Genomic DNA, 27,680 nt, shown 5'->3' with positions numbered 1-27,680 from the left:
CTGCTTCTCCACTGGGTGAGTTACCGTTGGGCTGGTAATCTGTGGATTTTAATTATTTATTTATTTTTACTCCCTGTTATTTCACCCTCTGTACTGCCAAGGCTCACCACAGACTCGGCAGTGAGAGTGTTTCCTGGTGTTTGGAAACTTCTCTCTTTTTAAAACTCCCTTCCCGGGACGGAGCTCCGTCCCTACCTCTTTTGTCTCTTTTTTTGTCTTTTATAGTTTTTCCCACCTCCTTTAAAAGACAATGGGCTGCTTTTCTGGGTGCCTGATGTCCTCTGCCGGCATTCAGAAGTTGTTTTGTGGAATTTACTCAGCATTTAAATGTTCTTTTGATGCATTTGTCGGGGAGAAAGTGGTCTCCCTGTCCTATTCCTCTGCCATCCTGTTTTTTTTTTTTTTTTAATTCATATAAGAAAGAATTCTGCTCCTGGAAGGAAAATCAGGACACCCAGGACTGATCTCCTTTAGGATGGACTGGTTGGATCTCCTTGCAGTCCAAGGACTCTCAAGAGTCTTCTCCAACACCACAGTTTAAAAGCATCAATTCTTTGCTCAGCTTTCTTTATAGTCCAACTCTCACATCCATACATAACTACTCAAAAAACCATAGCCTTTACTAGACGGATCTTTGTTGACAAAGTAATGTTTCTGCTTTTTAATATGCTGTCTAGGTTGGTCATAGCTTTCCTTCCAAGGAGTAAGCGTCTTTTATTTTATGGCTGCAGTCACCATCTGCAGTGATTTTGGAGACCCCAAAAAATAAAGTCAGCCACTGTTTCCACTATTTCTCCATCTATTTGCCATGAATTTATGGGACTGAATGCCATGAAATTAGTTTTCTGAATGTTGAGTTTTAAGCCAACTTTTTCACTCTCCTCTTTCACTTTCATCAAGAGGCTCTTTAGTTCTTCTTCACTTTCTGCCATGAAGTACTGTGTTAGACACTGAAATTAGAAAGATGATGGAAGATCAAGGGAGTGATCTCCATATATTAAAATGGATGCTGAAATTATATGCTTAGCTAAGACTAGACTCTATGAGTACCAAACCTGGTATATTCTTGTAAGTCAACCAAAAAATTGAATCATTATTCCATAAAACTTTGAATCTCCTCTTATTTCTATGTCTGCCATGGAAGTTAAAAAAAAAGGGGGGTATTTTTAAAGATAGTACTTAGCCAGAAATATATGTACTTGTCTGAAAATTGGCTTGAAAACTGGCTTTACTTCCCAGTTGCCAAAAGAGCCTCATAGCAGGAATGTGACCCCAGCAAGAGAGATATTGAATATGTGTGAGTGAAATCACTGAGGGGTTTGGTATGAAACAGCTGTGTGATTAAGGAGCCAAACTTTTAAGTAAAAAATAGAATTAATGGGATAGTTAACCTAGTTGAAAAGAAATGGGAAATGAAACATGTAACAGTTTTGATTTTTCTTTTGTAAATGCTGGAAAATGAGTATGTTACATCTGGTGCAAGGGTACGATACCAATGCTGTCAGCAAGGACATAGATTCTGCCTGTTTTCTGCCCCAAGAAGAGAACAGGATAGAGTTTTTCCCCATCTGTTTTCTCACCTCCACTTACTTCTGCTTGCCTTTCCATGCCATTCCATCCTGTCTCTTCTATTCACATTTCATTTCATAAAATTAGCCTTGAGACCTTATCATTTTGAGACCTTGTTTAGACATGTAGAACAGATATGGAATAGTAAATCATAAGAAGACCCTGCTTTCAAGAAGGTGCTCTTTGGGGAAGTAAGACATACATGTATGTGCAACCTCAATATAACTATGGTTCCTCATGACCCAGGGTTTGTTGACTATATATACACACATGCAAACTTGATCTAAAATGTACAAGTCAGTGCAAATATTTTAAATAAACTTAATATATAAAAAGTTATTATAAGATTTCATTCTAGAAAATTAGTGAGAGTATATGCACTGGGATGGGGAAAATTTATGTTCAGCACCCAGAAAAAAAAATGCCTTTTCTATAATTTTCTATACATCTCAGTCAGTCTCTGCCCCCTCTCTTTCTTTCTCCAATTCTTTATGTACCCTTTCATAGTACTGTGCTCATCAGTTTCTTATATTTTTTTTCCATTCTGGTTTTGGTGACCAGGAGTTGTTTTCCCACTTACCAGTCATATCAATTTGTTCTTGGGTTAGCAAACATCTTAAAACTCCAGGTCCCTATCTTTCCTTGTTTCTGAAGGAGTTGGTGATCTAGGACACTGCATTATTCTTTCTCTCATTGCTTTTTCTGTGAGAATTTTCATATAATTCTCGATGAATAAAATGTTCTATTATCTTATTTCTTCCTATTTTTTAAATTGTGTCTATACTTCAATAGAAATCATGAAAGAAGAGATCATGAATGGCAGTGGTTGCCCATGGTCCATAGTGAAGATCACCTTGGAGATGAGAGCAGACCCTGGAAAGGGCAAGGGGTGGTAGAAATGGGAATTTGTCCATGTTTACTTTTTATATTCATAAAAACTTATTGAAGTCTACAGTGAACTGCTATTGGATAAAATGACTGCATGTTGTTTTCTGGGAATAACCTTCACCACAGAAGAAAATAATATATGTGAAGTGTATGTGGAGAGTGAGGGGAAAAAAGACGAATCTCGCCAGTATCCCAACTCTTTTTATACAGATCCCTAAGACCTACCCCTTCCTGTCTATTCATGCTATGGAACAAATCCATTTCAACCCCCAAAGATTCCTGTTTTTGTTTAAGAGAGTACAGTATGGATTTCTGTCACTTCCAGTTCAAAAGTTTTTCACTATTTCAGGATCTTATAACAATCCTGATAGCATGGAATTTCATCCTAATTTTACACAGGGTGAAATTGAGGCTGAAATAAATGGAAAATTACCAATAGTTTGGAAAGATGCATTCTGGGGTGATGGTGTATATACATAAATACATGGTAAGTGCAGAGTTTGTTCAGGTAAAATACATCTTTCTGTAGTCTGGGTTATGTCTCTCTATCTTTGTGTGTGTGTGCATTTCTGTGCAATTGCGTCTCTATGTCCCTTTGTGTGTGTGTGTGTGTGTGTGTGTGTATGCATTTGATACGTGTGTTTGTGCATGTGTGATGAAAAGGTAAGAAATAAAAATGAGAAAAGAAAACACAGGGAAACTTGGAGCATAAGAAATGAAGGCTATGTGCAAAATAATGCAAATCTTGTGCTTGACAAAAAGAAAAAATAAAGCACAAAAATCTGTAAGTATTGTGAAGTTGTTAGTGATGTCCTTATTTTCCAAACCACTTGATCTTCCTGTTATTTCTTTCTACCCATCTTTCAAGTACCCAGTAATCTGAAAGAATAGATGATAGGTTCACTTCTCTCTGTCCCTTCTGACAAATGAAGACAGCTCTCAACAAGATGGTAATGGCAGCTCCTCCAAATTATTCTAAAAATATGGTCAAGATATCAGCTTCGCTCTGAACTGCCTTGTAATCCTAATGCAATTATGTTGCTTTCTAATCTTTCTGTTAGTGCTATGGTAAGGAGGCAGAGAAAAAAAAAAACAACAACTGCAAACCAGAAGGACCAAACATCCAAAGTGGAGGTGACTGATTAACCACTGCTTCTGCTTTGGGAGTTGGTGATGGACAGGGAGGCCTGGTATGCTGTGGTTCATGGGGTTGAAAGAGTCAGACACAACTGAGCAACTGAACTGAACTGAAAGTGCTTTGCTCAATCTATTAGCTAGTGGCATTTAACCAATAACTTCTTAAGGTTTCTGGGCTGGTCAACAGTTTTATATTCAACATACTCCCTTGAACATCCACAGATGTTACAACCTTCCTAAGCCAGTGTTTTCTCCCCTTGTTCCCTGCTCTAATCATACTAAGTGTAGCCAGGGGCAGATGATATAGCCACATGTTCAGTGGGCACTAAAAATAAAGTCTGTCTGGAAAATGAGGAATGGAGGGGATGACATGGAACCTACAAAAATACACTTTTCCTGGCTTAATGTTATCCCTGTGCAGGAGGAATTTAACTGTTCATGGAAATCTGTGTGGACACTTTTTTTTCCATTAAGAGAACTAAAAATTGAAAGCAAAAACCACTTGAGGTATAAAATCATAGGATTTTAAAGCTGTAAGGGACCAAGAAACACTGTTGCTTTTGCTTTAATTTTGAGGGTTTCAGTTGTTAAGGGAGGAGGGAATGGTATATTGATGATGGAGGACATTTACACAGAAGGCTGTCTCTGGTGGATTCAAAATAATTTTGGCTTTACTTTTTACCTGCATTTCTTCAATTTGCTAAAATGAGCATGTGTCACTTTCTAAATAGAAAGTATTATTTATGTAACATGAGTTTTGGCAATAGCCAGACCTGAGTGTGAGTACCAACTCTGCCATTAAATGCTGGGTCTCTATGGCAGGTTATTTAACCTCTCTTGTACTTGGTATTGTCTCAATTTTATAAATAAAAGTACTTGTATCAGTTTTGCAAGGATGGTGTGAGGACTTGGCAGAAAAAATGATGAGATAAATAGTACGACTTAGCTCCCCCCTTCCCTAACTGCTCTCATCAAGACACGCATGACTCTTAAATATCTCCAGTGCTGTTCTCTCCCTTTAAAGACAGCGAAACTGTCTATTTGGGTTAAGTGACACACCGCTCAGTTTTCATTTCCTATTTGTGCTTCCAATCCCCTCTTATAGTCACAAGCTGGTGCCAGATCCCCAGACCACACAAATTCAGGTAACACCTGAGCAGGATGACATTTCCATCAATAAGACAGAAACCCCCATTAAACTGTGCTTGGTAATGGCACTGAAGTCCAACAGAGTCGTTTTGCTATTAAGAATTGTATCTTCCTCTGCACAAATGTGGGACATGAGATGTAAGGCACAGGTCTTCTGGGACAGTTAGTGTGACATAAGTAACAGTAAGTATGATAATAAAAATAGCTAACATTTATTGATCACCTACATGTGTTAGATGCAAAATACCTTAAAAATAACATTGTGTTTAATCCTCCCAATGAGCCCCTGAAGCAGTTACTATAATATTTGATAAACTAAGGGTTAGAGAGATAAAATGAATAATTGAACATCGCATAGCTGTTAAGCAGTGGATCTGGGAATAGGCCCTGAGGGGCCAGACTCCAGATACTGTACTTTTAACCACCATGTTTAACCTAGACCTTGTTCACTATGATCAAAGTCAGGGGGAGGCAAGAAAGGAGACATGAGTGTGATCATGACTTAAAACATGACAGCAGAGAAAAAGGAATATGACAAGAGTGTCGTGTTAATATCAAAGAAAATAACAGAGGGACCCTGTTCTCATCATTCATTCATTCATTTATGCATTTTTTTCACTTAATAACTATTTATCAAATAATGCATCCTGATCACCAGCCTTACATCTAAGATTTGGAGATAGTATGAAAAATAAGGCGGGAGCTGTAATAAGACCTCATTCGGTGTTAAGCACTTACTATTTACTTGCCGGTGTCAGAAGAGAGATACCTAATATATTTTAACTGAAGTTCAAATAATGTTTTATTTAGTTCTTACCATGAGCAAATGAAGTATACAGAGTTGTCCTCATTTTGTAGATGAAACTCTAAGTTGCTAAAAGATTTGCCAGTTGACTAGGCTGCAGCTTTAAGAGCTGTGCTCTCAAGCACTCGTCTGTGCTGCCTCCGGGAGAACATTAGAACGAGAACACCAGGGTCTGTTCACTGGCTCTGTTTGTGTCACTAATGCTGGCATTGCAAACCACCGCCCCCCGCACCCAACACCTTTTTCTGAAACAGGGAGAAATAACGACCTTCACCACACATACAGCACACAGTGGACTTATCACTGGATCCCCACAGTAGCCCTCCTAAATAAGCACTTTTTCGGCTCACTCTCTTGAGAGTATTTGCATTGTATAGTGTCATAGTCATTTCAAAGATGAGGAAATTGAAGCTCAGAGATTTCAATAGCCAGCCTGTTGTCACAGAGTCAGTGAGCAGCCCAGCCCAAATTTAGACCCTACCAGTCTGATTTCCAAGTTCATCCTCTGTTTTGCCTCTATGATTGTCATCATTATTTAATCCTTTTGCTTAATGCAGGAGCCCTGACATTTTTAGCTAAAAAGAAACAAAACTTGATCACTGGGTTGGTGTTTTTATACCAAAGCCATGCTTAATTAATGAAAATGAGTTCCTATGTACTCACAGAGACAAAACGTAGAACCAGACTTGGATGGAAGTGTATTTGACAATTAAGACTTAATTTGATCATATAATGGTCTGTTAGGTAGGTTAGTGACCAAGCATACTCTGAGCTCTCTGCTCAAATACTGTGTGTTTTGTTTTTAGCATCCTTCCTAGCCCACTGTGCCTAATTCCTTGGTAACCATTAGGAATGTGTTTGAAAAGTACTCCTTCGTAACTCATTTTTTTCAGTATAAACTCTTTGAAAAATATTCACTGTAAACAATGCAAACAAAAAAAATTACAAAGTGTAAGGGAGTAAAGAATAATTATCCTAAACTCCAGCACCAGAGTCCCTGTCCATCAGTGTGTTAGTGGCCATTTCTGAGTATTTTTCCCTGCTCATACGCATGCGTAGATGAGATGCAGAACAGGTGACTACATAAAAGGATGTATACAGCTTACTAACATCCTGAGGACTGACTTGAATGTTGGCAGATTTGGATTCTAGTCTAAAATCTGGTTCTGATATTAACTGGTTATTTATTGTTAATGGGCATTGTTAACCTATTTAACAGCGTCATTAAGTAATTAACCTGTTAATTAGCTATTAATTAATAATAAGGCACCTATATTAGCATGTCTCTTCATAAGTTTCATGGTTTATTAAAGGGAAGACTCATTCTTTTGCCAAGAATTTATACTTTTTCATGCTGTGTGAAGGAAAAGATATAACAGGAGGGGAAGGTTTTATGTAATATCAGATCCTGAAGCAGACTAACAATTTTTTCAACAACTTCTAGCTCTAACATTTTGTGCATCTGTGGCTTCCGTATTAATTCATTTGTTGCCAAATCATTTATTTTTTAAATTATATATCCTTTCCATTCTATGTGTTATACAAATCAGGTAGTAGTTTCAGAGGTAGTAATAATCAAAGGAAACAAAGGTGTATTGCAACGTAATTTTTCATTGCCATGTCCTTGAGTTTATCTGAATCTATGTATATTGTCTCAGAACATTTACATGGGAAAGAGAATGATCTAGAACAAGGGTTGACAACATTTTTCTGTAAAGGGCCAGATAGTAAACTTGAAGATACCATGTAGGCTTTTCTATAATCTTTTAAAATGTAAGCATTTAAAAATGTAAAATATTATTAGCTCCCAAACTGTAAAAAAACAGGCAGGGGAGGGATTTTGCCTTAGATTGGAGTTTGCCAATCGTTGATCTACAAAAATAGTATTAATTTCCAAAGACCTTTGCAGAAAATTCTTTTTGGCAAAAGATACCAATAATATGTAGGGAGTATTAGAAAGTAGCTCAAACAACAGTAAAATATTTAAAAAATTCAAAACTAAAAGGTTTGGGAAATATATACATATTTAAATTGGACATTTTTTTTCCAACTCTTTTTTGTCAGTTTGCTTGGTCAGATGAGGTTGCTCAGGCTTCCCTTTGCAAGGGTTGCTCCTGCTGACTGGAACTGGAGGAATCTTGTGTGCAGCACTGTATACCAAGTGAAGTCAGCCAGCTGAAGTCTACATCTCAGAAATGATAAACCCCTTTATTGTGATAGCATTTTGTAGAGCACCCACTCTACCCATTCCATTCCATGTGCATCCCTTGTACTTACAGTTTTTCTTTAATTTTCAAGTTTTGTTATTGGAAGTTTCATGAAAATATTATTTAAAAGTCCTGAGTTTTTTTTAACAGCCTCCTGATAATCTGTCGCTTGAGGAAAAGAAAAAAAAAAGTGACAGTTTATTCTGTAAAAACTCCAAGGGCAGATAAGAGATTTACCTTTTATTTTTCCTTTTCTGCAAATAGAATTGCTGAATTTAGGGTATGGCAGTTTCTTTCTTGAATACCTTCTGGGAAAATGCATGTGACTTAAAAGTCCAATGAATAAAAAACCCTGAAGTGAAGTGAAGTTGCTCAGTCGTGTCCGACTCTTTTCGACCCCATAAACTGTAGCCCATCAGGCTCCTCCATCCATGGAATTTTCCAGGCAAGAGTACTGGAGTGGGTTGCTGTTTCCTTCTCCAGGGGATCTTCCTGACTCAGGGATCGAACCCTGTCTCCCGCATCGCAGGCAGATGCTCTACCATCTGAGCCACCAGGGAAGCTCAAAAAAAAAAAAAAAACCCGTAAAACTTCACATAATAATTGTATTATTTTCCCTATGAGAAGCAGAATTAATGGATTAAGATTGACATTGAAATATATATATATATATCTTGTTGTTCTAAGATTCTATAGTCAACTGGAGAATTATCTGTATTGACTCAGTTAGGCTTATCTGTATCATCTAAACTGAACCATTTTAAAATATAAACTCTTATCTGAAAGTAATATAAATGCCATATTTTGCTCTGATTCAAGTAATGTATATTTGTCCCTATCTTCAAAGATTTGCTGATCCTCAGTTTTCCCAGACATTATCCTTTCAAAAGCATCATTAGTCTGCTAAGCCCAAAGACCCACTGAGTCAGGCAATACCATGTTAAGACTGTCCTTCAAACAGCTGCTGGCATTCTCTTCCCCTAATAGTCAGAGTAGCCACTTCAGTCCCAGGGCTGTGAAACAGCGACCAGACAATGTAATCATTATTACCCTTTGGGCAAGGGACCTGATAGTGGTCAAGTTGCAAGCAAGCAGAGTCTGATCTTGCTTATTCTTTTTGTAAGCTATTTTTTTCTTCTTGTTTATGTCTAAAGCTATAAACTAAGTCAAATTTCAATAATTGTTGAGCTAAAGACCCAGGAAATTGTTGAGATGATAAAGAACAGGTTTTTATTTCTTTTATATGGCCTTACAATTAGCTTTCAAGTAGGGAATCTCTGCACATTCTGCCCTTTGAGGTGTAGGGAGTGACTGGTACCTATATCATTATTATTTCCCGTTATAAAGCCCAGAGAATGCTAAATATCTGCCTACTCACTATATTCTGAATTTCACTGCTTAGTGTAACGTTCAGGACAAAATAGTTTCTCTTCCTCTACCCTTCTTTCTTAACACACACACACACACACACACACAAACTCTGATAGGAATATTACCCTGTTGCTTTTATCTCCAGAACCTTTTCTCCTTTTCTTACTCATTCTTTCAATCTCTCTCCATTCAGATAAATAAGATTTATTCGCTGCCTTCTGTGTCCTCAGGAAACCACAGTGAAAGAAAGATGCAGAACCAAACCTCAAAGAATGTGATGATCTTCCTCTGTTCTCCTTTTGCTATTACTAGTTCTCTCTCTTTTCCTGGCTTCCTTTATAACACTTCTCTCTGCGTTTCTCCTTCAGATAGTTCCTGCCCTGAGCAGGACTGCAGTGCCCAAGTATCATACATCTCTGGACATTCCTGTTGATAAGAGTTTTCATCAGTTGTGCTTACACTGTGTGAAATACACGTACATTTTTGAAGGAATGGAGGTAATTGGAAGAGAAAGTGAATATCATTTGAAGCCTATGCCTTTCACAATATGTGAACATTCTGTTCAATACTGTTATTGTTTAAAAAAAATCAAGGTCAAAAAAGTCAAATTCCTTGCCCCTTCCCCTCGCTCCCATCTCTAGTCCTAAATGCTGATACTATTAATAGTAAGGTATAATGTGCTTTTAGACTTCTAATAAAATGTACTTCAAATAGATTAAAACATAGAAATAAAAAAGTAGACTTGAAGCTAACTCAACATTGTAAATTAACTACACTCAAATGCAATCAAAATTAAAAATATCAGTCATATGAAAAATGTCATGTCTTCAGTCCTAAATGAAGTCTTGAGTCAGAAACAAAGACTTCCTGGAAGTACATTTTAAGGATCATCTTGTAGTTAAATTGTAGTTTAACAAAAAAACCCCAGTTGTTCATTGTATGAACGACAGTAATAAGAGACACAAGGCTAGAAACAGAATTGATAAAAGAGTGTAACAGACCAAAAATATAAGAATTTCCTAAACCTCTCTGTCCCTGAGGTCTTGTTCTTTGATGTGTATCTAAGTCATTTTGTTTTCCTCAATATCTAAATCACTCTTTGGTCACAGACCAGAAAACCAGCACTGTCTCATCAGGGAGACACAAAATAATGTGGTTTGGGAATGGCATTTTTTTTTTTCTTGTTTTTGAAAAAAAGAAACTATCTCAAACTATCCATCTGGAGCACAAAAAAAATCTGTCAACCATTATCAAAATGATTTACTTAAGAGCCATTTAACGAGATTCATTAATTTAAAGAGATTAAAACCGGTCTGTATTAAAGGACATTTTGACAGAAAAAATGGGTTATAATAAAAGCTGAGAATCAGCAGTCTTTCTTTTTATAAAGCACGATGCAGAACTCTTAGCAAAATCTTCGTCATTCAAAGTGAAATTCAAGATCTGATTCAACTGATAGCAGACTTGAAACAGAAAATGAAAAAAAAGTTTGCAATAGGTCAAAGTACTGAATGTACTGACAAGAACAGAAAGTGTTCAGTATTTTCCTGGGGAGACATCTAAGATGAGGTGGAAAGGATAAAATTGGAGGGGTAAAATCACACACATATAACAATGGAAGAAGAAACCTGGCCTAGAAACAAAGCTAGCTTTTAACAGACTGAAAAACAACTTGGCGGCCATTGTTTATATAATCAGTGAGAGCATCTTTTTCTCTCAGAGACATGTGTCTTGACAGTGTATTATTGAAATACACTCCTTAAAAATACATTTATTTCCCTCTTAAATAATGTGCATTTATACTTTGGTAGAGATATGCACTAAATACTCCAGAATGACTGCCTGTGTGGAAGAGAGTGATTTTGGAATAGATATGCATAGAAGTAAACACATGAAATTTTAAAAGGAAATACACAGAAATATGCTGATGTATACTAATCCAAAATACATACATTCATATGTACATACAACTGAAGTGTTGAAGTGTGTGCATCCTTAGGAATCTGACTGAATAACTTTGACCACAGAGGAACAAAGTTAGAAGGAGCTGTGTTAGCTGAGTCACTCTCTGGGAGGCAGGTACTGAGATGCAGATAGAACGCATCAGGCTTTTTGCTTGGTAATGCTTACAAAGTATAAAAGAGAAGGTAGGTGAAATTGAGAAGGGGAAGCTCCAAACCATGATGTGCATCCTTTCCTGTGAGAAGGAAGATGAACAGAGGTAGGACTGGACAGGGAGAACCTCTGACTGCAATGTAGATTTGGAAATTTCTCAGAGAATCCAACGGGGAATCCAAAGCAATGATTTCCTGCAAAGTGAGCCCAAGATTGGATGGAAATAGACAAGTCCCAGTGCCACTGCTGGAGTCAGCCTTTGGTGAGGCCTAATGGCAACCTACTCCAGTGTTCTTGCCTGGAGAATCCCAGGGACAGGGGAGCCTGATGGGTTTCCATCTATGGGGTCACACAGAGTCGGACACGACTGAAGTGACTTAGCAGCAGCAGCCCAGGAAGAGCATGGCCATGGCAGGAAAGCTCATGTGGAGCCTGAAGGCAGTAGCAGCAGCTGGAGACAGGTAGCTAACTGCACTCCTTGCCTGTAATAGAAAATTCTCTCTTTTTCAAAACTTTATTATTGGAGTATAATTGCTTCACAGTGAGTGTTGTATTAGTTTCTGCTGTACAACAAAGTGAATCAGATATACCAGTACATCTTTTGAGCCTCCCTCCCACTCACCGCTCTTTTATTCCCCTAGAGCATCAGAGAGCCCTGAGTTGTGCTCCCCATGTTACACAGCAGCTTCTCACTAGCTAGCTATTTTATATATGATAGTGTATATATTTCAGTGCTACTCTCCCAGTTTGTACCACCCTATCCTTCCTCCCCTGTGGAAAGTCCTGTCTTGAAGGGAGATCTGAGCAGAACATTTCCATAGCTAACTACTGCAAGCTTCCTACCTTCTAGGTCTGTAGTATTTTACTCCTTTGACTACGAAGAATATTTTAGGTGGGGAAGACACCCTCACTATATGCTCTTATTTTCTTAATAGAAACTGAACCCCAGCCAGATTAAATGACTTGGACAGGATCTCAGATAATTAGAATACTCAGGATTAGAATCCTTTAAGCCATTTTAAGATCCTTTTTCCACTTTAATCACACTTCCTTCTTCCTCAGAAAAATAAAATATGTTTGATACTCATGAGGCTCTTTCTTTAAGTACTGTGTTTTAACTTGGCCTCCTGTCCTAATCCCCTTATCATTTCCTTTATGTACTGTATCTTTACAATAAACCACTTGCTGGAAACTTTCCCCATATTAATGTTTTTTTTTTTTTTTTTTCTGTGTTAAAATTGCTGTTATAATGTTAAATGTCTGCAAAGGGAAATTATTATTTAAACAGTGAAGAACATATTTAAAGAAAGCTTCTTGATTGATATTGTTCTTTTTACCAGAGATTAATAATTTTGACCATTTCTGCTTTTAATTCATTTTGGTGGTTCCAACAAATTCTAAAATAATCATCTATTTCTCTGTTTCTCATTATACTTGAATGTAAACTATGAAATACGGTGAATTTATTTGTCTTTAGAATATACATCACCTCCACCTTGCTATTGTTTACAATTCGCAAATAATTTTAAGTTCTAAAATATTACAACTTCCTTATCTCTTAGATACAGACAATATGTCTTGTTTAACTACTATATAATCTTTAAAACTCTTTACCTGTCCTCTGTTTTTCCTCCTTTTCTTAGTTAAACTGTCATTTTTAATGTTATGATTTTTGATGTTTACATTCTCTGCTGCAATCTAGAATAAGTGTCACCTTTCTTCTGAATTAAAATTAAAATATATATATATATATATATATATCAAGCAAGAAGATAGTATAACCTTGTATTTCTAAATCTGTGATGTTCAAATGAGAAAGTTCAGAGTGTCTAGGTCACATAATTCTCTTAGTATTCACAAGTGAATTAGGTCACATTTTATGTTGATTTATATAAGTATTACGGAACACTTCTCATACAGATTTTCTTCCTTTCTATGATTTTTTTTCCCTTTGTGAACAGAAAGGTATATAAATGTATATACATTCATTCAGTCACATTACACCTGATATATATTACCATCTTCAAAAATCACTCATTTTATGTATGTGTATATCTTTCATGGAATAATTTGGTTTATTCATTATTACTATGTCATAAATGCTTCTTTGGATCTGTTTCTTAAAGCTAAAGAAATAAAAGCAAAAATAAATGTTGTTGTTGTTCAGTCGCTAAGTCGTGTCCAACTCTTTGCAACCCCATGAGCTATAGCATGCCAGGCTCCCCTATCCTTCACTGTCTCATGGAGTTTGCTCAGATTCATGTCCATTGAGTTGGTGATGCTATCTAACCATCTTGTCCTCTGCCATCTGCCCTTCTCCTTCTGCGTTCAGTCTTTCCCATCATCAGGGTCTTTTCCAATGATTCCAAAGTATTAGAGCTTCAGCTTCAGCATCTGTCCTTTCAGAGAAGGGCTATCACCTGAAGCCAAAGAAAGAAAAACAAAAATAAACAAATGAGACCCTTTAATCAATCTTAAAAGCTTTTGCCCAGTAAAGGAGACCATTGGCAAAAAGGAGAGACAACCTACTGAATGGGAGAAGATATTTGCAAATGATATGATAGATCAGGGGTTAGTCATCTCATGACAGAATGGCTGTCGTCAAAAAGAACTCAAATGAGAAATGTTGGCAAGGATGTGGAAAAAAGGGAACCCTTTGACACTGTTGATGGGAATGTGAATTGGTGCAGCTACTGTGGAGAACAGTATAGAGGTTTCTCAAAAAACTAAAAATAGAACTACTTTATGACCCAGCATTTCCACTCCTGGGTATATATCTAAAACACCAGAAACTAATTTGAAAAGATACATGCACCCCAATGTTCATAGCAGCACCATTTACAATTGCCAAGGTATGGAAGCAACCTAAGTTGTCCATCAACAGATGAACACTTATACATACACACACACACACACACACACACACACCCATACATAATGGAATATTAATCTATCATAGAAAAAATTAAATTTTGCCATTTGCCACAGTGTGAATGAACATGGAGGACATTATGCTAAGTGAAATAAGCTAGACAGAGAAAGACAGATACTGTACGATGTCACTTATATGTGGAATCTTAAAAGCAAGCAAGCAAAAACAAACTAGTGAATCAAACAAAAAGGAAGCAGACTGCCAGATATAGAAAACAAACTAGTTATCACTGGGAAAGGGAAGTGGGGAGGGGCAATATAGGGATAAAGAAAATAAAAAGCGTTAATATGAGATTATGTGAATTCATGTGTGTGAAACTTTTGAAAATTATTAAGTACTATAGAATTTAGTCTTTCATTAAAAAGTGCTGATGTAATTGTAGATTCACATGCATAAGTGTAAGAAATAATTCAGAAAGTGCCTCTGTACTGTTTAACAAGTTTCCCACAATGTGCTCACTAGAATCTTGCCAAACTTCTTTGCCAGGATATTACAGGCAGAACATTGATGACTTTGACAATGATACTTATACTCAAGAGACAACATTATTCCTTCACAGCAAGGATCCCTCCTTTTGCCCTTTTATAGCTCGTTCACCTTTTTTTCCCCCATGCCAACTGTTGTTGAATCATGGCAGCCACTAATCTCTTCTTCATTTCTATAATTTTTCCATTTTAAGAGTTGTTTTCATAGTCCTGATTTATTCACATTATTGCATTTAACAATAATTTATTCTTTTACAAAAAAAATTCTGAGCAGTAATCCATGGTATGAGTGTACCATAGTTTGCTTTGCATTTCAGTCATTGCAGGACAACTGGATTATTTCTAGTTATTCATTATTGCAAATAAAGTTGCTATGAATGTTATAAAAATTATTGCACACAAATATAAGTTTTAATTTCTCTGGGATAAATGTGAAAGAGTGCAATTGCTGCTTTGTGTGATAATTGCATATTTAGATATTCAAGAACCATCTGGTATGTGACACACATTTAGTGTTGGGGTCAGTGCTGCAAATGCAAAGAGCATAGTAGAGAAATTTAAAGTGTCACATGAATTACAATTTTTCAGTGATCACTGAGTCTATTCAACCAGAGAGGTAGGTACAATGGCATTTTTCACAGAAATAGACAAAAGAATCCTAAAATCTGTATGAAACTTTAAAAGACCCTGAGTCACAAATCTTGAGCAAGAAAAATAAAGCTCTCAACATCCCATTTCTGATTTCAAACTGTATTACAAACCTATAGTAATCAAAACAGTATAATTTTGGCATGATTGATAGATAGAAAAATGGAACAAAATAGCCCAGAGATAACTCTAAGCACATGAAATAAACTAATTTTTGAGAAATGTATGAAGAATATATAATGGGTAAAATATGCAAATGAAGAGAAATATATTGTACAAATTCTATATAAAAAATTAAAAAAAGAATATATAATGTAAAAGGGTAGTCTCTTCAATAGACTGAATTGAAAAAAACTGGATATTCACATGCAAAAGAATGAAATCTGATCTGTATTTATATATAAAAGTCAACTGAAAATGGATAAAAGACTTAAACCTGAGCCCTGAAACCATAAAACTCCCAGAGGAAAACATAAAGGCAAAACTCCTTAACATTGGTCTCAGCAATGGATTTTTGGATTTGACACCAAAAGCACATGTGACAAAAGCAAAATTAAACAGTGGGTTTACATCAAAATAAAAAACTTCTGCACATCAAATGGTTATCAAATGTAGACATGGTCTACAAAATGAAAAGGTAGCCTACAGACTGGGAGAAAATATTTACAAATCCTATATTGAATGAGGAATTAATATCCAAAATATATAAGAAACTCACAGCTTAATAGCAAAAAAAAAAATCTGATATAAAAGTAGGCAGATGAACTTAATAGATATTTTCCAAAGGTCAATATGGTGAATTTGCTCTTCCTTTAGCCTGAACTGACACTGTTCTGAGTTGAATCTGTTTCTATAGCTTCCTTTCAAATAGTAAGATAAGAGGATGAATGTATAGCAAGTGTCAATTATGTCTCAACCTTCTTGTATCTTATATCATATTAATCTTTGAAATATTTTCAAGTAGGTATTATCTCTGTTTATAAATAAAGATGCTAACAGTCAGCAAGGTTAAGTCATTCATCAAAGTTGATAGAGCTTGTTGAAGATGGGTATTCAATCCAGTTGTCTGACTCCAAAATTCCTGTTTTTCTTTACAACATAATACTGCCTTCTCAGTCATTATATGAGGTAATCTTCTAAGAATTTCAGTTGTGGCAAAATCACCCCCTCTTTTATTCAGGGCTGTCTCCTGTGAGTGAGAGTTTAATAGAGGAAACCTATGTGCCGCCACCTTGCCTGGATCAAGTTTATTAAGGTCTTTGAATTGAACCTGAGTGGATGCTCTATTGCTTTCTACTTTCAGAAAGTCAGGAGCTTTTAGACACAAAATAAACATGGGTTATATACAAAATTAACCCTTTAATGTTTCTAAGCAGATATCTTTATAAGAGAAAAATACCTCTGATCCATGAAGGTGATGCAGCTTACTTCTAGCTTAGATACTTTCGTTTCATGATTTCATGAATTGATGAATTTTTTCCCCTCCCTCCCTTCCTTCCTCTCTCTCCCTCTATTCTTTCCTCTCTCCCTCCCTCCTCCCCTTCCTCTTTCTTTCTTTAATTTTTGACAAAATACTCTTATTCCTTTATAAGTAAACTTTTAAAAGTAGTTGAGAGGCTTGGCAGTATTGTTATCTTAGCAAAATTTATAGGCAAATGTGTCAAATTTTTAAGTAATAATAATGAAAATAATAAACAATGTAATACTAATCATGAGGGAAAGAACACACTCAAATTCTTTAATGACTCTGTAAAGGAAACACATCTGCAAAGTGGTACATCTGACAAAATAACAGTACACAATGACGATTAGTAAATGTAAGTACTAGTGTAACTATATTGTCAGAGCCACATTAGTAGCAATTCTGAATTCTGTAGGCCGGCTATGGTTTTTCCTGTGGTCATGTATGGATGTGAGAGTTGGACTGTGAAGAAGGCCGAGCACCGAAGAATTGATGCTTTTGAACTGTGGTGTTGGAGAAGACTCTTGAGAGTCCCTTGGACTGCAAGGAGATCCAACCAGTCCATTCTGAAGGAGATCAGCCCTGGGATTTCTTTGGAAGGACTGATGCTAAAGCTGAAACTCCAGTACTTTGGCCACCTCCTGCGAAGAGCTGACTCATTGGAAAAGACTCTGATGCTGGGAGGGATTGGGGTCAAGAGGAGAAAGGGACGACAGAGGATGAGATGGCTGGATGGCATCACTGACTCGATGGACGTGAGTCTGAGTGAACTCTGGGAGTTGGTGATGGACAGGGAGGCCTGGCGTGCTGCGATTCATGGGGTCGCAAAGAGTCAGACACGACTGAGTGACTGCTCTGATCTGATCTCTGAAGAAAGGTAAATATGTTACTAACAATTCTACACATCTTACAAGACAGAGGTAAAGGTTCTATTCACAGTAGTGAACCATCAGTATAATGTGCACACTCAGTGACCACTCAGAAATGCTAATAGCCATGAATATTGGAACTCTGGTTGAATATCAGAAGAATTTCCATGCATGAATTTAGGCATTTTAACAGCATTTAAAGTTCCTGCCATGTATCAATATTTGACTCTCCCAATTTTGAGAAACACATTAATGTATAAGAGTCTGTCCTTAAAATTTATATGGTCACAGTTTAGTGGGAAAATACGAATTGTAGCACTTACAGAGCTAAGTGCTATATTACAGTTAGGCCTTGAAAAATCAAGAAATTCTTTACAGGAAAAATGACATTTAAAGTGACTTTTGAATGATTAAGAGTTTGCCAAGCAGGAGATGATGGAGGAATGGCCATCCTGTGGTCAAGGGATATGATGGTAACACCACTCAAATGAGAAAGCTCTGTTGACCTTGGAGGATTCTGAGTTGCAACTAGAGGCATTCATTATGAGGCCCCAGGAATGAACTCTGATTATTTTCTTAGTTGGATACTTATTCAGTTGAGACTTCATTGTTATGATTTCTAGAAACATAGGCAGGGTGAATGATGGATTTTATCAAGATAATATTTTTTAAAACTCTGTAAAAAGCAGCATAAGTTAAGAGCTTATAAATAATTTTGAGGAGTTTTTTTTTTTTTTTAATTTTTAAAAGCATTTCACACATAGCTTACCCAGTCAGCAACACTAAATAAGTAAGAACACAGTAGTCCCACTAAAGTATTTCTATACTACTTACCCTGGGTGTTTAAAGAACTGACTTTTTTAAAAATTTATATTATAAATCCATGTCCTTTAGAGTAGGGGTCCCCAACCTCTGGAATCTAATGCCTGATGATCTGAGGTGGAGCCAATGTCATAATAATAAAGTGTGTAATAAAAGTAATGCATTTGAATAATATCAAAACCACCCCCTCTACCCACTCACCACCCCAGCCTGTGGAAAATTTATTTTCCAAGAAACCAGTCGCTAGTGCCAAAAAGGTTGGAAACCAGTGCAGAGCAAAGAATATACTTTATTCATCTCTGTTTTCTTCACAGTCCCTAAGACTTAACATATCATTGACAAGCAATAAATATGTAATGAAAGCAACTTATGTTTTATATCACGCCTATTGATTCATCAAAAGAGACAAAGGCTTAAGCTGGTAGCCTGAACCAGTCATCAGGGATAGCAAGTAGGTGACTATCATCCATCTGCTGTGATAGAGATCAGTCAGATATTCTCAGCTGATGTTCTGAGACTTAAAAGCAAGACCAGGAATAGGATAGGTTGGCATTAAAGGGACAGAATATTAAAAGGAAGTGTTAGCATTAGCTTCTGATTTGCCAGGACCAAATACAGAAGATCACCAGAAGAAATCTGGGATCTTGGAAATTGAAAACCCACTGGAAACAGCAGGTCTAAATGGTAGCTAAGGGTAGGGGATATCAGATTTGCTGTGGGCAAATACATGGGAGGGAAGATAATCACCAACAAGATAGTGGAAGAGAACCAACCACCTAATGCTTGAAGGCAAGAAAGAGTAGCTTTATAAAGAGAAAAGGGCCTTTCTCCAGGGCCTTAGAATTGAGATGTTCCAAGGAGAAATATAGGCTATGATAAAGTACAGTCATAAAACTTTAAGCCTGTGGCCCTATTTGGTTTCCTGGCCAGAGGCGACCTGAAACTGCATTATTATTCTTGTTCAGTCACTAAGTTGTGTCTGACTCTTTGTGACCCCATGGATTGCAGCACACCAGGCTTCCTTGTCCTTCACTATATCCAAACGTTTGCTCAAACTGATGTCCATTGTGTCGATGATGCCATCCAACCATCTCATCCTCTATCACCCCCTTCTCCTGACTTCAATCTTTCCTATCATCTGGATCTTTTCCAATGAGTTGATTCTTTGCATCAGGTGGGCATAGTATTGGAGCTTCAGCGTCAATCCTTCCAATGAATATTTAGTGTTGATTTCCTTTAGCATTGACTGGTTTGATCTTCTTGCTGTCCAAGGGACTCTCAAGAGTCTTCTCCAGTACCACAGTTCAAAAGCATCAATTCTTTGGTGCTCCGCTTTCTTTATGGTCCATCTAACACATCTGTACATGACCACTGGAAAAACCTTAGCTTTGACTATATGGATCTTAGTCGGCAAAGTGATGTCTCTGTTTTTTAATACGCTGTCTAGGTTTGTCATAGCTTCTCTTCCAAGAAGCAAGTGTCTTTTAATTGCGTGGCTGCAATTCATCGTCCACAGTGATTTTTCGAGCCTAAGAAAATAAATCTGTCACTGCTTCCAGTTTTTCCATTTCTATTTGTCATGAAGTGATGGGAGTGGATGCCAAGATCTTACTTTTTTGAATGTTGATTTATAAGCCAGTTTTTCAAGCTTTTCTTTCACCCTCATTAAGAGGCTCTTTAGTTACTCTTTACCTTCTGCTATTAGAGTGGTATTCATCTTCTTATATGAAGTTGTTAATATTTCTCCCTGCAATCAGCTCCCTGATTTCAGCTTGTGATTCATACTGCCCGACATTTCATGTGATATACTCTGCATAGAAGTTAAATAAGCAGGGTGACAACATACAGCTTTGTTGTACTCCTTTCCCAATTTGGAACCAGTCCGTTGATCTATGTACTGTTCTAACTGTTGCTTCTTGACCTGCATACAGGTTTCTCAGGAGACTAGTAAGGTAGTATGGTATTCCCATCTCTTAAGAATTTTCCACAGTTTGTTGTGGTCCACCCAGTCAAAGGCTTTAGCATAGTCAATGAAGCAGAAATCGATTTTTTCCCCCTAACATTCCCTTGCTTCTCCATGATGCAATGAATGTTGACAATTTGATCACTGGTGCCTCTGCCTTTCCTCAACCCTGCTTGTACATCTGGAAGTTCTCAGTTCTTATACTGCTGAAGCCTAGCTTGAAGGATTTTACCCATAAACTTACTGGCATGTGAAAGAGCAGATTTGTACAGTACTTTGAGGATTCTTTGACATTTCCCTTGTTTGGACTTGGGATAAAAACTGTCCTTTTCCAGTCTTGTGGCCACTGCTGAATTTTCCAAATTTGCTGTCATACTGAGTGCAACACTTTCACAGCATCATCTTTAGGATTTGAAATAGCTCAACTGGAATTCCATCACCTCCACTAGCTTTGTTTGTAGTAATGCTTTCTAAGGCCCACTGTGATTTCACACTCCAGGATGTCTAGCTCTAGGTGAAACTACATTGGGGACTGAAATAATATTGACAATGTCTGAGAATAGGCTGGACTGAAGACAAAGTAATTCAAATTCTACTTAAAGGTCTTCCATCTCCTTACCCTACTTCCCTTCTGTATTCAGTAATCCTACATATTTTAAGATTTTTTTTTCCCCTTCTTTTACTTAACAAATGACATTTACTGTCCAGAATTTTTCTAGTAAAGACATCTCTTCTTGATCTGAAGTATTTCTTCCTTCTGTAGAGATTGTGAGGAAAAGGAAAAAGGTTTATCACATAGATACTAACTTGAAAAATACTGTGTAAATGCAGTGAGTGTCAAAAACAAAGATTTCTGCTAATTCACTTTTATTTTTTGGTGGGTGCTGTGGGTTATTTATCTCAACATTACTGTTTAAACAAAATTTTTCACACAGAATAAAACATCATAGTTACTGATTAGCTGACAAAGGATATTCATCCTTAAAATTTTTAACTTGAGGTTAATCATAAGGTGATTGATATTGGGAAATATGTGCCTACAATCAGCTCCTTCAGATTTGGGGACATAAATAATGGAGTATGAGAAGAAGCAGGGAAACACTTTTGGCTAAGTTTGCATGACTAAGTTTAAATCCAAGCTTCCACCACTTACTAATTGTGTGACACTGCTAGTTGATCAACCTTTCTGTGCCTATATTTTTTATGTAGATGTGCATTATTTGTCAAATAGGTCATTAAGTGGACCTTAAAAGAATTAATCTACATAAAGCATTTTGGTTGATGCCTGGCACATAGCTAGTATACATAGTGGGTGCCCAGTAAGAATATAATTATTATTTTTAGAAATTAATGGCTTACATATCTGGGGGCACTGGTCTTTTTCAAACATGGCTATGATTGTGTATTGCATCTATCTAATCACCAGTCAGTACAGTCAAAAATGTTACATGATAGTAGAAATTCTAAACTCTGGGGACAGAGCAAATATGGAAGCAATATAATTTAACTAAATAAAGTAGCACTTTTGGTCTGCTAAATGGAAAATTTCTCCTCTCTCATTTTTTTTATTCTCTGTGTCTGTAAAGTGAGGATCACAATAGCTCTAGCCCATTATGGATTCATAGGCAGGATTAAATGAGATTGTGAATGTTGGTACTCAGTGTTGGATTAAGTCCATTGCATCCATTCTGTCATTTAATCACCAACTGTCTAGGGTAGGTATTGCTGGTATCCCCATTTTAGATGTGAAAGCTGAGACTGAAAGTGGTTTTGCAAGTTTCTTACTGCCACACTTTGGATGGCAGTGAGAAACTTGCAGTATTTGTATTTAACAAACAGAAAGTCCAAACCACGGATTTTTTCCAAATAAATTTTGTGCTCATGACAATGACCTTGAATTGCATCCAAATGTTAGTCACTCAAGACTTTGGGAGGAGAATCAACTAGTCTAATCCCCTCTTGATATAGATCTGGAAACAGGATCAGATTGATACAAGATCATGTTGTAAAACAAATAGCTGTCTTATCACATTAGATCACAGTCTAAGTTGGTTTGTCCTTTCATCTGAAAAGAGATGGGTGATAACCTTATTGAGAGGGTGACTGTGTCTCTCCCAGTATGGCTTTTCAAGAGAGGTTTCTCTATCCTTAAAAACATAGCTGACCATTGAGTTCTGAGAGAATCACGCACATGGCAGGTGCTCCAGGCTACTCGTTCCATGAGTGCTTATTAGAATTGTGCATTTTTAAAGACTTGACACGAATGTCAACATCGTAACATTAGTACTCTAAAAGGATAGATACTTATTTTTGTAGCGGTCAATGCTAAAGGGCTGTTGCTAGATACAACTACAAATACTCAGTCTTTAAAGAAAAAAGAAGGGGTTATTTTATGTACACAAGAGTTTTGTAATACTTCTGTTTGATGTACTTAACACTTTAGCCACACAGGAACCCTGAAACTCTACCTTGCTCTATTATATTTGGGTCTTGGTTTTTCAGTAAAACAGTGATTGATAATGTGGGATGTGGAGTCATATTTTTAAGTGTAAAGCTCAGATTCTGCACTTTAGAACTGTGTCCACTTGGCCAAAATATGTGAACTTTTTGGTGCCTCGATGCCCTCATCTAGAAAATAGGCTTGTTAGTGGTACCAACACCACTGGGTTATGGGAGGATCACTTGAGTCATTATCCACAAAATGCTTGCAGCAATACCTGGCAGATAGCAAGTGCCCAGTATATATGTGTTCACTATTATTAAGTCTCAGCAATTCCGGAGCATCTTAATTTCATATATTTGCTGATGTACAAATATTCAAACATAAGAATACATGTAAAAATATACAGACATTTTTGTATTTAGATGCCAGGCAATTTGAAAGAAAGAACCTTCCAACAGTTTACATTTGAGCAGAAAAGGCAAATGAGTAAAAAGATAATCACATCACAATGCCCAACCCCTGAGGAGAGATTCAACAGAATGTTATTGGGAGTGAAGGAGAAAGAGCAAACTCTTTGAAGGAGTTCACAAAGGAATCCTGGAGAGTGTAACACATGAGTTATGTGTAGTAGAAGAGTTGAACAAATAGAAAGTCATTCTAAGACAATCAAAGGCAAAAAGACATAAAACAAAAAAACCTAGTGTATTTTATGAATGTACATTTGATATAATTAGAAGAGTGAAAGGGGGGCTTGGGAGTAGTGAATGTGGCTACAGAAGTAGCCCAGGGCCTAGGCAAGGAGACAGGTGCCCCACTAGAGATGTAATCCGACTCTCATGAAGTTTCTTTGAGGTACATGGTATTCTTGGTGACAGCATCATTTTGCCTTTTCATAGAATGGGACTTGTTTTTTAATTCTTCTTTTGCCACTTCCCAACTGTAGGCATAAATACTCTTTTTGTCTCAACACTCTCACCTGTAAAATGAGGACAATGAAAATAGCACCTAATACAAAGGGTTTTGTGAAGATGTAATGGCATAAAAATCCATATAAACATTGGGGGCACAGTATTCTTCTATATGTGATTTTTATAAATATAACTCCAGGCTTACCAGTGACAAAAGACAGGTAACTCTCAAGTGTTAAAGTCAAAATTAAGAACCAGTGCCCAAATCCATGGTGTGTGTGTGTATATGTGTGTATGTATGTATGTATATATATATATATATTTTTTTTTTTACTATAAGATGCCTTTAAAAAAAAGTGCTTTATGTGCATGTGTGTGTGCATGTGTTTTTAAATGAAGAGACAGTAAATTTTCCCCAGGGCTTGGAAAGGAATTTGATTATTTTTCCTTTGGAGCAATTTCTAGTATGATTGTGATCCATTCAGTGAATAGCATTTGGCCACTTCAGAAGCATTTTCCCACTTCCATGTAAATGGTATGATTAGATGTGAAAGGTAATCTTGAGTGCTGCCATGTTATGACATTAAAATAGTAATTCAATTGTTAGCAACCCCTCACAAATAACTATTCAATCCACTTGTGTTTAATACCTCAGCGTCCTTGCATGCCTTTCCTTTTTGAAACACAAAGCAGTATTGATTTCTCTTCATAACCAACTAAAAAGTGCTTTGAGCACTTTTATCATTTCATTACCAGCAGTAAATAAAGAAAATAACCTGCAAAAAAGGTCCATGGGTTACTTGTATCCCTTTCCCTGCAAAACGCAAATGCAGACATCAGTGACTTTTTGATGGATTACAATGTCTTTATATTTGAAGACATCTTGGCAATCACCAGGAAAGGCAGTTTGGTGTAGAGAAAAGCTGTGAACACAGATGTAGAAGCCCCAGTGTTTTAGTCATATTGGGGGTTAGAGCTTTAACATACAGATTTAGGGAGGGAGTGAAGTCACAATTCGGTCCGTAACAGCCAGTTCAAAAACTTGCTCTTCCACTTACTGGCTATTTAGTCTTCAGAAAGATATTGGTCTCTCTCTTTGCACCTCTGTTTTCTCAAAGGGGCCTGACTATAGCTGAAACAGAAACATTTCTACTGAAATTAATTTGGAAAGGTTCTGGAAACTAGCCTCCTATCCTCCTTTCCTCTTAAAGAACCCAGAATTCTATGAAACAGAGTTGAGAACCTTTGGCTAGGATCTGAGGGGCTTCTGCCATCCTTACCTTCAAGGGTTTTGTGACGAACTTCATTTCTCAATTATGACGTGCATGAAAATCTCACCTTTTGGTTTCAAGCCTCTTGGACTTACTTGCCTTGTGCTGTTTCCTCTGCCTATAATTCCCTTAAACACCTGCTTCATTTTCTGATGCCCAGAATAGTCTGCCTTCCAGTACACTTTCCACTCAGATTTCTTCTCCTCTCTGCGCCACTGCAGTAGTCGTAGATTTCATTGCTTGTGATAAGAATGTGCTCTTGGGCACTAGATTTGAAGCCAGGGGAGGCAAAAAGAGTCAACATTCAGCTTTAAATCCAAAATACAGACCTCAGCGTGTTGACATGCAATGCACCTGAGAATGTGATATATGGTGGAGAGTAGATACTAAAGGACTCTGGCCACCCAGAAACCTTTGCTTCTTCTGTGTATGACAGAGAAGATATACCAACTCTTACTAGTTTTTTATTTAAAAAATCCCTTTGGAGTGGGACAATATCCTGGATGATGCTTTTATGACCAATGGGGATACATTTGCGTGCTGATTCTATAATTTCCCCTACTTGGAAGCTAGCAAATGATCTGACCAATTTTATAGATGCTGGCAGAAGACACAAAACTCCTGGATCAGAGATAAAGACCTTTATTACTCACAGCACAGCTGGCTGCATGAGCTTCATGCTATATCAGGTCCCCTTTTCCCACAAGTCCTGTGGCAGTCATGTGGAGTGGTTTGGGTAGTAGACACAGTGGACTTGTATACAGCCTAAGAAACCAAAATTTTAGAAAGTCCCAGTCTTGTAAAGGGGCTTGCTTCTAAATCTGTCAACTTTTGACCTAGAGGGAGACATCTTGATTTTATTAGTTAGAATTCAAATCTCCCTTCTGTTCTGGTAGCACCTTTATTTTCCAAGGTTGTCTGCTATACAAATATAGAAAAGATAATTGAAGACAAAAACTGCTATAAGATGTGTAGAAACATCATGTACGATTATCCCTCATTTCCCGATTGTTTCTTAGCTCCAAGTGGATGGGACAGTTTCTAGGACAGGAGTGGGGTGAAGTCAAAAGATATCAACAGACAAGTTGGCCATGGAAGCAGATACTTAAAGCATCTGTGATTGTGTAGCAGCAAATGGAGAGCAGGGCTTCCCTAGTGGCCCAGACAGTGAAGATTCTACCGACAATGCAGGAGACTTGTGTTCAATCCCTGGATTGAGAAAATCCCCTGGAGAAGGGAATGGCTATCCACTCCAGCAATCTTGCCTAGAGAATTCCATGGACAGAGGAGTCTGGGGGGCTACAGCCAATGGGTCACAACGAGTTGGACATGGCTGAGTGACTAACACTCATTGAAAAAAAAAAAAAAAGCACCTAAATAGTGAGCAAGAGAAAAAGATGCACTCTGTCATGGGGGTTTTACAAGAAACAGAATTATTTTGGGGATCAACACTGGTGTGTCCAAGTCTACATCTTACTATGTGTGTGTGTGTGTGTCTGACTTTTTTGAGACCTATGAACTGTAACCCTTCAGGCTCCTCTACCATGGAATTCTTTAGGCAAGATTACTGGAGTGGGTATCCATTCCCTTCTCTAGAGAATCTTCCTGACCCAGGGCTAGAACTCAGGTCTCTTGTATTGCAGGCAGATTCTTTATAGTCTGGCTATATATGTTCTGTGGTTGAATCTGTCCTACCAAATGAGACCACAGGTATTCTTGCTCATGAAAGCAGACAGTATTCAGGTGGATTTTTTTGAGCCCCTTGAAACACAAAAGCTCCAAATCAGAGTCAAATGTTAATGCAGCTCATGTGCCCACATTACAAAAGAATGACAATAGGTTCCTGATGCAATAGATGTGCCCTACAGAAATAAGATTCCAGTTCTGAATATCTGTTGCTCTCCCTGTACATTATCTCTATATAGATATACATAGACATTATTTCTTCATAAATATTTATCTAGTTCTCAATGGCAATGTAACTAATCACTACAGTTTCCTTTAAATTAAAAAAAAATCAGGGCTTAGGAGAAAGCGAGATCTATAAAAATCTCAGGAGAAAAATCTTTATGAAATACTCATGTAAATTGCCTTATCTTGTTGTAGTGTTATTACTTTTCAGTGGGTATGTTTGATGTTAACATTTATATTCATGATCCTCTTCTTTGTTGTGCTTTGCTATAGAAGCAGAGCCTGCTTTATTATATCTTGCTCTGGCATGGTAAAAAATCCCCAAATTGTGTTATTAAAAGGAAAAGATACAGTAGAAATAGTTCACTTTGAATTTTTTGAAAACAAAAAGTGATGTTTATTTTTATACCCAGCCTTTGTCTAAGGGATGACAAAGTCAACTTAGGCTTTTCCTCTATTGTCTCCACTTCTGTTTATGAATGTATCCATATGGGGTAGAAAAGTAAGCAATACACTTAAGAATGAGAAATATTTAGTTCTTGGCCCTCGCTATGCAACTTGCAAGCACTGTAAAATCAGAAGAGTTTTTAGGTTATGAGCCTCAGTTTCCTAAAAGGCAAAGCCAAATAAATGGGCTGGGGTAGTCTATAAAATATATCATTAAATGCCACCATTTCTGGCTGTCGTAAAAATAGGTGACTTCCTGGATATTCTCATATAATCTC

Source organism: Bos mutus, chromosome 18, assembly GCF_027580195.1.
Source record: "Bos mutus isolate GX-2022 chromosome 18, NWIPB_WYAK_1.1, whole genome shotgun sequence".
Taxonomy (NCBI): Eukaryota; Metazoa; Chordata; class Mammalia; order Artiodactyla; family Bovidae; genus Bos; species Bos mutus.
The sequence above is the reverse complement of the archived record's forward strand: the minus strand, read 5'-3'. Positions refer to the sequence as shown.